The following is a 15,836-nucleotide window of genomic DNA, read 5'->3' as shown; positions in this document are numbered from 1 at the left end:
ACTGTACCACAGACTCAGATACAGAGTGAATCCCACACTCACTCACTGTACCACAGACTCAGATACAGAGTGAATCCCACACTCACTCACTGTACCACAGACTCAGATACAGAGTGAATCCCACACTCGCTCCCTGTACCCCTGACTGTCAGATATAGAATGAATTGCACACTCACTCACAGTACCCCTGACAGCTATGGTTTATATCATGTACTAATAGCTCGTCTCTACTCCAAATATTTCTGAATCTCATTCATCCAATATAATGCGAAAAACTATTCTGTTGGGGTAGTCTCTGATCTGTAAATTTCACAGATGTAGGATAAAACAACTCGCATACCAGGAACTGACAGGTACAGAGGAAACACCCACTCACTTACCCCAGAATGAGAGATACAGAATAAAACCCACACTCACATACCAGAAACTGACAGATACAGAATAAAACCCACACTCACATACCAGAAACTGACAGATACAGAATAATACCCACACTCACATACCACAAACTGACAGATACAGAATAAAACCCACACTCATATACCGGAAACTAACAGGTACAGAGGAAACACACACTCGCTTACCCCAGATTGAGAGATACAGAATAAATCCACATTCACATTGCACAAACTGATATATAAAGGTAAAAATCCACACTCAGATACCAGAAACTGACACCCCGCACATCTACCACAAACTGACCGGTACAAAAAAAACACAATCACATCCCAGAAACTGACAGGTACATATTAATTCCTACACTCACACAGCAGGAACTGACAAGTACAGAATAAAACCCACATTCACATAGCAGAAACTGACAGGTACAGAATACAATCAACACCCCGATTCCAGAAACTGACAGGTACAGAATGCAATCCACACTTAGATATCAGAAAGTGACCAGTGCAGATTAAAACCAAAGTCACATATCAGAAACTGACAGGTACCAATTAAATCCGAAACTCCCATGCCAGAATCTGATAGGTACAGAATGCAATCCACACTCTGATCCAAAAAACTGACAGATACTGGTCAATATCCACATTCACATGCCAGAAGCTGACGATATAGGTTAACGTACACACTCATCTACCAGAAACTGACCAGTACATGATAAAACACACACTGACATAACAGAAACTGACAGATACAGATAAAGACCACACTCAGATACCAGAAACCGACAGATACAGAATAAAACCCACACACACATACCAGAAACTGACCGACTGACAGAAATGAAGGACAGTATCCAACTAAAAACAAGGGCGTACAAAGTGGCCAAAACTAGTGGGAGGACAGAAGACTGGGAAGCTTTTAAAAGCCAGCGAAGAATGACTAAAAAAATGATTAAGAAAGGGAAGATAGACTATGAAAGTAAACTAGCACAAAATATAAAAACAGACAGCAAGAGTTTCTATAGGTATATAAAAAGGAAAAGAGTGGTTAAGGTAAATGTTGGTCCCTTAGAGGACGAGACCGGGGAATTAGTAATGGGGCACATGGAGATGGCAGAAACTCTGAACAAATATTTTGTATCAGTCTTTATGGTAGAGGGCACTAACAATATTCCAACAGTGGATAGTCAAGTGGCTATAGTGGGGAGGAGATGGTACTCAGTAAGGTAATGGGATTAAAGGCAGATAAATCCCCTGGACCTGATGTCTTGCATCCGAGGGTCTGAAGAGAAGTAGCGGCAGGGATAATGGATGCATTGGTTGTAATTTACCATAATTCCCTGGATTCTGCGGAGGTCCCAGCAGATTGGAAAACTGAAAATGTAACGCCCCTATTTCAAAAAGGAAGCAGACAAAAAGCAAGAAACAATGAACCAGTTAGCCTAACATCTGTGGTTGGGGAAAATGTTGGAGTCCATTATTAAAGAAGCAGTAGCAGGACATTTGGATAAGCAAAATTCGGTCAGGCAGAGTCAGCATGGAATAATGAAGGGGAAGTCATAGAAACATAGAAAATAGGTGCAGGAGTAGGCCATTCGGCCCTTCGAGCCTGCACCACCATTCAATAAGATCATGGCTGATCATTCACCTCAGTACCGCTTTCCTGCTTTCTCTCTATACCCCTTGATCCCTTTAGCCGCAAGGGCCTTATCTAACTCTCCCTTGAATATATCCAATGAACTGGCATCAACAACTCTCTGCGGTAGGGAATTCCACAGCTTAACAACTCTCTGAGTGAAGAAGTTTCTGCTCCTTTCAGTCCTAAATGGCTTAGCCCTTCTCCTTAGACTATGTCCCCTGGTTCTGGACTTCCCCAACATCGGGAACATTCTTCCTGTGTCCAACCTGTCCAGTCCCGTCAGAATTTAAAATGTTCGAGATCCCCTCTCATCCTTCTAAATTCCAGTGAATACAGTCCGAGTCGATCCAGTCCCTCGTCATATGTCAGTCCTGCCATCCCGGGAAGCAGTCTGGTGAATCGTCGCTGCACTTCCTCAATAGCAAAAACGTCCTTCCTCAGATTAGGAGACCAAAACTGAACACAATATTCCAGGTGAGGCCTCACTAAGGCTCTGTAGAACTGCAGTAAGACCTCCCTGCTCCTATACTCAAATCCCCTAGCTATGAAGGCCAACATACCATTTGCCTTCTTCACCACCTGCTGTACCTGCATGCCAAATTTCAATGACTGATGTACCATGACACCCAGGTCTCGCTGCACCTCCCTTTTTCCTAATCTGCTGCTATTCAGATAATATTCTGCCTTTGTGTTTTTGCCACCAAAGTGGATAACCTCACATTTATCCACATTATACTGCATCTGCCTCGCCTTTGCCCACTCACCTAACCTGTCCAAGTCACCCTGCAGCCTTTTAGCGTCCTCCTCACAGCTCACACTGCCACCCAGCTTAGTGTTATCTGCAAACTTGGCGATATTACACTCAATTCCCTCATCCAAATCATTAATGTATATTGTAAATAGCTGGGGTCCCAGCACTGAGCCCTGCGGTATCCCACTAGTCACTGCCTGCCATTCTGAAAAGGACCCGTTTATTCCGACTCTCTGCTTCCTGTCTGCCAACCAGTTCTCTATCCACGTCAGTACATTACCCCCAATACCATGTGCTTTAATTTTGCACACCAATCTCTTGTGTGGGACCTTGTCAAAAGCCTTTTGAAAGTCCAAATACACCACATCCACTGGTTCTCCCTTGTCGACTCTACCAGTTACATCCTAAAAAAATTCTAGAAGATTTGTCAAGCATGATTTCCCTTTCATAAATCCCTGCTGACTTGGGCTGATCCCAACACTGCTTTCCAAATGTGCTGCTATTTCATCTTTAATAATTTATTCCAACATTTTCCCCACTTCTGATGTCAGGCTAACCAATCTATAATTATCCATTTTCTCTCTCCCTCCTTTTTTAAACAGTGGTGTTACATTAGCTACCCTCCAGTTCAAAGGAACTTATCCAGAGTCGATAGACTGTTGGAAAATGATCACCAATGCATCCACTATTTCTAGGGCTACTTCCTTAAGTACTCTGGGATGAAGACTATCAGGGCCCAGGGATTTATCGGCCTTCAATCCCATCAATTTCCCTAACACCATTTCCCGCCTAATAAGGATTTCCTTCAGTTCCTCCTTCTCACTAGACCCTCGGTCCCCTAGTATTTCCGGAAGGTTATTTGTGTCTTCCTTCGTGAAGACAGAACCAAAGTACTTGTTTAACTCGTCCGCCATTTCTTTGTTCCCCATTATAAATTGACCCGAATCTGACTACAAGGGACCTACGTTTGTTTTCACTAATCTTTTTCTTTTCACATATCTATAGAAGCTTTTGCGGTCAGTTTTCACGTTCCCAGCAAGCTTCCTCTCATACTCTTTTTCCCATCCTAATTAAACCCTTTGTCCTCCTCTGCTGTATTACAAAATTCTCCCAGTCCTCAGTTTGCTGCTTTTTCTGGCCAATTTATATGCCTCTTTCTTGGATTCAACACTATCCTTAATTTACCTTGTTAGCCAGTGTTGAACCACCTTCCCTGTTTTATTTTTACTCCAGACAGGGATGTTGAAGTTCATCCATGTGATCTTTAAATGTTTGCCATTGCCTATCCACCGTCAACCCTTTAAGTATTACTCGCCAGTCTATTCTAGCCAATTCATGTCTCATACCATCAAAGTTACCTTTCCTTAAGTTCAGGACCCTAATCTCTGAATTAACTGTGTCACTCTCCATCTTAATGAAGAATTCTACCATATTATAGTCACTCTTCCCCAAAGGGCCTCGCACAACAAGATTGTTAATTAGCCCTTTCTCATTACACATCACCCAGTCTATGATGGCCAGCCCTCTAGTTGATTTCTCGACATTGGTCTAGAAAACCATCCCCAATACACTCCAGGACATCCTCCTCCACCGCATTGCTACCAGTTTGGTTAGCCCAATCAATATGTAGATTAAAGTCGCCCATGATAACTGCTGTATCTTTATTGCACGCATCCATAATTTCTTGTTTGATGCTGTCCCCAATCTCACTACTACTGTTTGGTGGTCTGTACACAACTCACAACTAGTGTTTTCTGCCCATTGGTATTCCGCAGCTCCACCCATACCGATGCCACATCATCCAGGCTAATGTCCTTCCTTACTATTGCATTAATTTCCTCTTTAACCAGCACTGCCACCCCACCTCCTTTTTCTTTCTGTCTATTCTTCCTAAATGTTGAATACCCTTGGATGTTGAGTTCCCAGCCTTGGTCACCCTGGAGCCATGTCTCCGTGATGCCAATTACATCATATCCGTTAATTGCTATCTGCGCAGTTAATTCGTCCACCTTATTCCGAATACTCCTCGCATTGAGGCACAGAGCCTTCAGGCTTGTCTTTTTAACACTCTTTGTCCCTTTAGAATTTTGCTGTAATTTGGCCCTTTTTGCTTTTTGCCTTGGGTTTCTCTGCCCTCCACTTTTACTTTTCTTCTTTCTATCTTTTGCTTCTGTCCCCATTCTACTTCCCTCCATCTCTCTGCATAGGTTCCCATCCTGCTGCCATATTAGTTTAACTCCTCCCCAACAGCACTAGCAAGCACGCCCCCTAGGACATTGGTTCAGATCCTGCCCAGGTGCAGACCATCCGGTTTGTACTGGTTCCACCTCCCCCAGAACCGGTTTCAAAGTCCCAGGAATTTGAATCCCTCCCTTCTGCACCACTCCTCAAGCCACATATTCATCTGAGCTATCCTGCGATTCCTACTTTGACTTGCACGTGGCACTGGTAGCAATCCTGAGATGAATACTTTTGAGGTCCTACTTTTAATTTAGCTCCGAGCTCCCTAAATTCGTCTTGTAGGACCTCATCCCGTTTTTTGACAAATTTGCTGGATTTCTTTGAGGATGTAACGAACAGGGTGGATAAAGGGGAAGCAGTGGATGTGGTGTATTTGGACTCTCAGAAGGCATTTGACAAGGTGCCACATAAAAGGTTACTGCACAAGATAAAAGTTCATGGGGTTGGGGGTAATATATTAGCATGGATAGAGGATTGGCTAACTAACAGAGAACAGAGAATCGGGATAAATGGTTCATTCTCTGGTTGGCAACCATTAACTAGTGGGATGCCACAGGGATCAGTGCTGGGACTCCAACTATTTACAATCTATACTAATGACTTGGAAGAAGGGACTGAGTGTAACATAGCCAAGTTTGCTGATGATACAAAGATGGGAGGAAAAGCAATGTGTGAGGAGGACACACAAAATCTGCAAAAAGACATAGACATGCTAAGTGAGTGGGAAAAAATTTGGCAGATGGAGTATAATGTTGGAAAGTGTGAGGTTATACACTTTGGCAGAAAAAAATCAAAGAGAAAGTTATTATTTAAATGGAGAAATATTGCAAAGTGCCACAGTACAGCGGGACCTGGGGGTACTTGTGCATGAAACACAAAAGGATAGTATGCAGGTGCAGCAAGTGATCAGGAAGGCCAATGGTATCTTGGCCTTTATTACAAAGGGGATGGAGTATCAAAGCAGGGAAGTCTTGCTACAGCTATACAAGGTTTTGGTGAGGCCACACCTGGAATACTGCATGCAGTTTTGGTTTCCATATTTACAAAAGGATATACTTGCTTTAGAGGCAGTTCAGAGAAGGCTCACTAGGTTGATTCCAGGGATAAGAGGGTTGACTTATGAGGAAAGGTTGAGTAGGTTGGGCCTCTACTCATTGGAGTTCAGAAGAATGAGAGGTGATCTTATCGAAACGTATAAGATTATGAGGGGGCTTGACAAGGTGGATGCAGAGAGGATGTTTCAACTGATGGGGGAGACTCGAGCTAGAGGGCATGATCTTACAATAAGGGCCACCCATTTAAAACTGAGATGAGGAGAATTTCTTCTCTCAGGGTTGTAAATCTGAGGAATTCGCTGCCTCAGAGAGCTGTGGAAGCTGGGACATTGAATAAGTTTAAGACAGAAATAGACAGTTTCTTAAATGATGAGGGGTTATGGGGAGCGGGCGGGATAGTGGAGCTGAGTCCATGATCAGATCAGCCATGATCTTATTGAATGGCGGAGCAGGCGCGAGGGGCCATATCGCCTACTCTTGTTTCTATTTCTTATGTTGTTATCATACAGAATAAAACCCATACTCACATGTCAAAACTTGACAGGTACACAATAAGTCCCAACTTACGTAGCAGAGATTGACAGGTGCAGAATAAATCTCACAATCACTTCACAAAAACTGACAGGTACAGAATAAAACACACACTCAAATACCAGAAACAGAGAGTTACAGAATAAATCCCACATTCACATAGCAGAAACTGACAGGTACAGTATGAAACCCACATCCATGTATCTGAACAATAATATGCAAGTAAAACCCATACCTGCCTATTAGAAACTGACAGCGAAACACTCACACACCAGAGACTGATGGAATGAGTAAAACAGTTTAGGCACTCTTACCCCAGTGTCAGGCTCACACAATCGTTTTTTCAGTAATTCGGATGATAACTAACATGTTCTCAATGTGGCCCATTTAATTAGTGATAAAAGCAACTTGTGAAACAATCCCATTTTTGCTAATTTAATTTGAGACAAAAAGATGGTCTGAGCATGTGCTAAATATATGCTGCTCCTCCCCTCCCCACACAGTGCTTAAACCGACGGGAAGGGCCTATGCGAGCTCCCCTCCCCCAGCTCTGTCAGCAGCTGCCGTTTCCTCTGTGCTCGGCTGATGATCGTTGAACACATCAGGGAGCGGAGATACCCCGGGCCCGAGTAAGGGAGCAAACAGCAGCCTCCTTACAGCAGCTCATCACATTGGGACTGTGTCCACAGATGGGCTTTGAGTCGGGGTAAGTTCAGCTTTAGTCGGGGGCTGTCTGTAAGAGGCAGAGTGGAGCAGGAACTAGTTCTGGAACATGGAGTGAATGGGGGAAGGGAGAGGCCATTTTCGGGCTGTGTGTGGACAGTGTAAGGTAACAGTGAAAGTAAATCACCTCGCTCTTTCAAATCATTGCTACTTTCTTTCTCCAAATCAGTAATAAATGTTCCTGATTCAGTTCCAATCTCAGTGTCTGTTGTTCTTGGACAGTGAACAGTGAAAACACAGCCTGAGAGTGAGGATGTGAGGAGTTTCACAAGTGCATCTATTGCAGCCATCAGGAGAGGAGTGTGACAGGAGACACTTCAAAAATGGGTTATTTTGTTTTGGTGCATTGAATTCTCAGAACAGTGTTGCTGATGATCGAGAGATACATTGTCGCTCCCTCCGATACATCGGGTAACTGGGACATTCTGTTAATGACACAGGTCCGCAACTCGGTTCCAATAGACTGAGAACAATTGTTGTACAGCCCAGGTACCTGTGGTTATATTCCAGGAAGCAATTCAGAATTTTACAGGTAGTTCCATGGGAGTGGGAGATATAAACCTGGACAGTGCCAATCGGGTGTTCCCATTCATGGACCAGTGCTGGGTTTGGGTTGTGTCTGGATGCTGATAACTTACTATAGAACCATCCTACACACCTGGTGTGGTGAATCTGAGTGCCACTGTACTGCAGTGAGGTCAGATGACACAGATTCCTCTCTCCAGATACTTTACTTTATTATAAACAAACACATTAATTATAAATCTTTTTATATTCTCTCCATCACCTGTCCATATCATAACTAATAGTGTTCTCCTATTATTATTCTCAGAGCAAAATACTTCACCAAGCCGGAATAAATTTGATCTTTCCTCAACCCGGAACACAAGGAACAGTGCAGGCAGCTCCTTCTCACACACAGTAAGTACATTATCACTCACAGAGCGCAGAGACACAGAACTGACCTCAATCATATTGTCACGGGCAGCAGAAGCTGTCAGTCCCACAGTGATCCGAATTTGCAGAGTTACATTATGAACCCCACAGTCACTTGGAGCAGTACAATAATATGTTATTTCAAAGTCCAATCATATCGCATTGAAAGGCAGATCCAATTTCACTCCCTTACTCATGCACACAAACAGATAGACACTGACACAGTGTCAATCCACACTGGTGTCTGTACACTGACTCTCAAACCCAACAGCTAACATACAAAAGCAGAGAAATGGAGGTAATGGACTGAACCAAACCTTCTCCTGAGACAGTCATCGATAATCGCAAGCTATCATCCGCCTTCAGCAGGTGGAGAAGGAACCAAATCCAACAGTAACACAGAGCAAGAATAGCTCAGTACAAGAGACTGTCAATTATATAATGAATCTCACACTCGCACATCACCAGTCTAACAGATACATAATCAATCCCACACTCTCACACATCACCAGTCTAACAGATACATAATCAATCCCACACTCTCACACATCACCAGTCTAACAGATACATAATCAATCTCACACACGCACATCACCAGTCTAAAAGATAAATAATCAATCCCACACTCACACACATCACCAGTCTAACAGATACATAATCAATCCAACACTCACACATCACCAGTCTAACAGATACATAATCAATCCCACACTCACACATCACCAATCTAACAGATACATAATCAATCCCACACTCTCACACATCACCAGTCTAACAGATACATAATCAATCCCACACTCTCACACATCACCAGTCTAACAGATACATAATCAATCCCACACTCTCACATCACCAGTCTAACAGATACATAATCAATCCCACACTCTCACATCACCAGTCTAACAGATACATAATCAATCCCACACTCTCACATCACCAATCTAACAGATACATAATCAATCTCACACACGCACATCACCAGTCTAACAGATAAATAATCAATCCCACACTCACACACATCACCAGTCTAACAGATACATAATCAATCCCACACTCACACATCACCAGTCTAACAGATACATAATCAATCCCACACTCACAAACAGTACCAGAGACTGAGAGAAACATAATGATTCATACACTCAGACACATTGAATGACAGCTTGAGAGAGAATCATAATCACTTCCAGTACCTGAGATTGACTGACCGTGAAACTCACACTCCCAAACCAGGCCCTTACAGCTACAGACAAATACTCACATTCGCATACCAGAGACAGATAGTTGGAGAGTGAACTCCAGTCACTCACCAGAAACTGACAAGTACGGAAAAAAAACACTTTTGCATTCCCGAGACCGATAGATACAGAGTAATACCCACACTTACATTCCAGAGACTGATAGATACAGAGTAATACCCACACTCGCATTCCAGAGACTGATAGTTACAGAGTAATACCCACACTCACATTCCAAAGACCGATAGATCCAGAGTAATACCCACACTCACGTTCCAGAGACTGATAGATACAGACTGAAAATAACACTCATAACAAAAAACTTACAGGTTCTGATTAAAACCCTTACTCAAATATCAGAAACACAGATACAGAATAAAACCCACACTCACTTCCCAGAGACGGACAGATACAGAATAAAACACATACCAAAGAGTGACAGATAGAGAGTAAAATCAGCACTCACCTGAAAGTGACTGTCTGATTCAATGTCAAACCCACAATACCACATCTGTACCAGACACTTAAAGGCACAGAATGAAATCAACATTCATATAATAGCAACTGATAGGTACAGAAAACATACACACATTCACATACCAGTGACAGACAGGTAGACTGCACACTCACATAACAGAAACTGTGACATAGAGAATATAACCCCACTCATAACAGAAACAGACAGGTACAGCTAAAAAGTGCCACACTCACACACAAGAGACTGACAGTGAAATCCACATTCATACTTGAATAAAACCCACATGCACATCCCAGAGACTGACATTCACAGATTAATACCCACACTCACATACCATAGACTGATTGATACAGAGTAAAACCCACACTCACATACCATAGACTGATGGATACAGAATAAAACCCACACTCTCATACCATAGATTGACAGATAAAGAGTAAAACCCACACTCACATACCATAGACTGACAGATACAGAGTGAATCCCACACTCGCATACCATAGACTAACAGATACAGAGTAAAACCCATACTCACATACCATAGACTGACAGATACAGAGTAAAACCCACACTCACACCAAAGACTAATAGATACAGAGTGAAGATCACACTCACATCCCAGAGAATGACAGCTGTAGAGTAAAATCCACACACACATAAAAGTGAGTGACAGATAAAGAATAAAACGCACACTAACATCCCAGAGAGTGAAAGATACAGACAAAAATACACATTCATGTTACCGAGATTGACACATACAGATAATACCCAAACCCATATACCAGAAACTGACAGATACACAGAAATACCCACACTCAAATCCCAGAGACTGACAGATAAAGAATAAAACTCACACATACATCCTCGAGAGTGATAGATACAGACTGAAATACGCACTCCCTTACCAGAAACTGGGAGGTATTGTATTGATTAAAACACTTACTCATATAACACAAGCTGACAGGTACAGAGTAAAATCCACACTCACACAAGAGATACTGAAAGGTGCAGAATGAAACAACAATATCAACTTATAGTTTCTAGCATATAAATATCAGGTACAGGACAAAACCCACACTCGCATACCAGAAACTGGGAAACACAGAATAAAACCCACACTCGCATACCAGAAGCTGACAGGTACAGAGTAAAACCCACACTCACATCAGGGAAACTGAAAGGTGCAGAATGAAGCTCCACTCAAATACCAGAAACAGAGAGGTACAGACAAAAGCCCATATTACCTGAAACTGACCAAGAGTAAAACCCACACTCACCTACCAGAGATTGAAATTTACAGATACAATCCACACATATACCAGAGACTGAAAGGTAGAGTGTGAAAATCTCACACACACACCAGTAACTGACAGATACAGATTACAACCCACACTCACATATCAAACACTGAAAAACAAAGAGTAAAACCGCACTCACAAAGAAAATCAACACTCAAATACCAAAAGTTGACAGTGCTGGAGGAAAACCCACAATGACAGAGTAGAAACAGTCATGGACAGAGTAAAATGCACACTCACATTTCAGAAACTGATAGGTACAGAATACAGCTCGCATTCACATAACAGAAACTGACTGGGATAGAGACATCGCAAATTCATCATCATAGGCAGTCCCTCGAAATGAGGATGACTTGCTTCCACGCCAAAAAGGGATGAGTTCACAGTTTTTTCAGTGAAGGACCTAATATTCCAGATCCCAATCTACATCTTGAAGGGTGGAAGATGCCTGTGCGTGGATTTTTTTAACATGTGGTGACCGTTGCACACCAGCCACCACATGGGCTTGACCGAGCTAGGTCTTTGTCCAGTGGCAAAGAGGAATCGCAAACTAACATACCAGAGACTGACAAGTATAGAGTAAAATCCACACTTACACAACAAAAACTGATATATACAGAGTAAAATTCACACTCACATACCATAGACTGAGAGATAGAGTAATACCCACACACAAATATCAGAAACAGACAGGCACAGGTAAAACCCACACTCACATATCAGAAAATGACAGGGACTGTGTAAATCCAACACTCACATACCAGAGAATTTCAGATACAGAATGAAACCCACACTCACTTACCAGTAATTGACATGTACAGAGTGAAAACCTCTCTTCCATACCATAAACTTACAGGTATAAAGGAAAAGCCACACTTGCTAACCAAAGACTGACCGATACAAAATAAATACTACGCTCACTGGTAGGCATAGTCTATAGGCCCCCTAACAGTAACTACACTGTTGGATGGAGTATAAATCAAGAAATAATGGAGGCTTGTAAAAAATAAATGGGAATAATCATGGGCAATTTTAATCCTCATATTAATTGAACAAACCAAATAGGCCATGGTAGCCTTGAGCATAGCGTGTATCTGGGATAGTTTCCATAGACGGTACATTGTGGAACCGACCAGGGAGCAGGCTATCTTAGATCTGGTACAGTATAATGAGAACATAAGAACATAAGAAATAGGAGCAGGAGCATGCCATTTGGCCCCTCAAGCCTGCTCCGTTATTTAATAAGAACATGGCTGGTCTGATCATGGACTCATCTCCACTTCCTTGCCCGCCCTTCATAACCCTTTATTCCCTTATCACTCAAAATACTGTCTATCTCTGCCTTAAATATATTTAATGACCCAGCCACCACAACTCTCTGGACAGAGAATTCCACAGATTTACAACCCCTCACCTCAGTTTTAAATGGGCAACCCCTTATTCTGAAACTATGTCACCTAGTTCTAGATTCACCCTATGAGTGGAAATATCCTCATTGCATCCACCTTGTCAAGCCCCCTCATTATCTTATGTTTCAATAAGATCAGCTCTCATTCTTCTGAACTCCAATGAGTATAGGCCCTTCATAATCATCATCAACCCCCTCATCTCCGGAATCAACCTAGTGAACCTTCTCTGAACAGCCTCCAACGCAAGTATATCCTTTCTTAAATAAGGAGACTAAAACTGTATGCAGTACTCTAGGTTTGGCATCACCAATACCCTGTCCAGTTGTAGCAGGACTTCTCTGCTTTTATACTCTATCCCCCTTGCAATAAAGGCCAACATTCCATTTGCCTTCCTGATTACTTGCTGTACCTGCGTACTAACTTTTTGTGTTTCATGCACAAGGATGTCCAGGTCCCTCGGTACTGCAGTACTTTGCAATTTTTCTCCATTTAAATAAAAATTTGCTTTTTTATTTTTTCTGCCAAATTGGACAACCTCACATTTTCCCACATTATACTCCATCTGCCAAATTCCTGCCCACTTACTTAGCCTTTCTGTATCATTTTTCAGATTCTGTGTGTCCTCACAACTTGCTTTCCCACCCATCTTTTAATCATCAGCAAACTTGGTTACATTACACTCCGTCCCTTCATCCAAATCATTAGTATAGATTGTAAATAGTTGAGGCCCCAGCACCAATCCCTGTGGCACTAGTTAATGTTTGTCAACTGGAAATTGATCCATTTATCCCGACTCTCTGTTTTCTATTAGTTAACCAATCCTCTATCCATGGTAATATAATATCCTCAACCCGTGAACTTTCAACTTGTGCAGTAACCTTTTATGCGGCACCTTATCGAATGCCATCCAGAAATCCAAATACACCACATTCACTGGTTCCCCCTTTTCCCACCCTGCCCATTACATCCTCAAAGAACTCCAGCAAATTAGTCAAACATGATTTCCCTTTCATAAAACCATGCTGACTCTGCTTGACTGAATTATGCTTTTCCAAATGTCCTGCAACAGATGTTGGGCTAATTCGTCTTGTAACACTGTTGTGAAGCACCTTGGGACATTGTACTAAATTAAAGGTGCTATATAAATAAAATATATTATTAATAAAGGAAAGCTACAGGTTTGTGCGCTGCCATCGAGATTCATGGAGCTTTAGCACCCATGTGTGGCCATCTTTGCAAAAGAGCAATGTGTGGGCAGGGCTTCAGGGTCCCAGTGAACCCAGCCAGAGTCAGCACCTTCAGGGGAGGAGAGCGAGGGGCACCAATGAGTGTAGAACTGAACCCAGCCAGAGTCAGCACCTTCAGCGGAGGAGAGGGAGGGGAACCAGTGAGTGTAGAACTGAACCCAGACAGAATCAGCACTTTGAGGGAGAGGGAGAGGGAGAGGGAGAGGGAGAGGGAGAGGGAGAGGGAGAGGGAGAGGGAGAGGGAGAGGGAGAGGGAGAGGGAGAGGGAGAGGGAGAGGGAGAGGGAGAGGGAGAGGGAGAGGGAGAGGCACCAGTGAGTGTAGAACTGAACCCAGCCAGAGTCAGCACCTTCAGGGGAGGAGAAGGAGGGGCACCAGTGAGTGTGGAACAGAACCCAGCCAGAGTCAGCACCTTCAGGGGAGGGGAGGAGAGAGAGGGGAACCAGTGAGTGTAGAACTGAACCCAGCCAGAGTTGGTGGTGAAAACTGGGTGCGGAGGATAAGCTGTCTTCAGACATTCGATGTGTTTGAATTTCAGGACAGGGAGGATGGAGAGTGTATGGGATGGGGATTTAGAGCTTTGGAGGAACACGGGAGGCAAGAATGTTCCATGAAATCTAGAATTGTTTGTTCTTAATTTCTGTCCTGTACTTACAGTAATGATTTTTGTAAACTCCTTTTCCGGGGTATCAGAAGGGCAGGATTTGCAAACGGGAAACTCAAACCAAACATCAGATCAAGATCTGACAGAGTCACTCGATTCCTCAGGACCTGAATATCATCGGCCTTTGAATGTGGAAGGAGAAATGTTTGTGGGAACAGATTTCAAACATCAGTGTGAGTGGAAAAGCACGGAGACACACTCACCCGAGGGGGAGTGTTCCAGTGCACTGCCTGTGGAAAGAGCTTTAACCAGTTACACAGCCTGAAAAAACATCTCACCTTTCACAGCGGGGAGAAACCATATACGTGTTCTGTGTGTGGACGAGGCTTCAACTGATCAACCTGGAGCGACACAAGGACAACCACACCATGAAGAAACCGGGGAATGTGGGGACTGTGGGAAGAGATTCAGATCCCCATCTGAACTGGGAAAAAAGTCACACTGCGAAGAGGCTGTTCATCTGCTCCATGTGTGGGGATCGATTCACTCGGTCAAGCGACATGTTGACACACCAGCGAATTCACACCGGGTTGAGACCGTACACCTGCCCTGTGTGTGGGGAGGGATTCACTTGTTATTCCAACCTTCTAACTCACCAGCGAATTCACTCTGGGAAGAGCCCGATCACCTGCTCTTTGTGTGGGGAGGGATTCGCTCGGTCATCCCATCTAATGGTACACCAGCGAGTTCATACTAGGGAGAAGCTGTTCACCTGCTCCGTGTGTGGGAAAGAATACGTTCGGTCATCCTACCTGCTAAGACACCAGCGAGTTCACAAGTGATTGCAGGGTTTGGATTCTGCTGTTATCCCAAACTGAATCATGTCCATTCTGATAGTTGTGGTTTCTTTCTGCTGATATTGATGACCCCGAACTGGGCTGGAGTTTAATATTCTGGATATTTGACCATTTAATAAACGGGAAAAGGGTCAGATAAAAATAATGCTGATTGTGTTTGCATCCATACTTAACTCTTTTTAAAGAGATTCCTTCAAATACTGGAAGTTGCAACAAATGGAGCTAAACTTTGTTAACAATTGATAATAAAATGAATTGAATCTGCGGGTTGGTTTTGGTTTTCTCTGGGATGGAGCCAGACATGATGTTCCTTGAAATACCGCCGGTGTCCAGTAGATGATGCTGTTTCTCCAACTAACTCCGACTGTGCGGAGAGTGACTGCCCCCGAGAGCATGAGGAATGTGGGCAACTCAGGGTCAGACACTGAA

General features: G+C 43.2%; 1 pseudogene; it reads left to right on the top strand.

Moving 5' to 3' along the window:
• The window catches only part of LOC139274114 (zinc finger protein 585A-like), a 452,513-nt pseudogene that overhangs the window by 109,731 nt on the left and 326,946 nt on the right, over positions 1-15,836 (top strand).

This window comes from Pristiophorus japonicus, chromosome 9, assembly GCF_044704955.1.
Source record: "Pristiophorus japonicus isolate sPriJap1 chromosome 9, sPriJap1.hap1, whole genome shotgun sequence".
NCBI classification, from domain to species: Eukaryota; Metazoa; Chordata; class Chondrichthyes; family Pristiophoridae; genus Pristiophorus; species Pristiophorus japonicus.
Note: the sequence above shows the minus strand (reverse complement) of the source record. Positions and strands in the feature narration are given on the sequence as shown.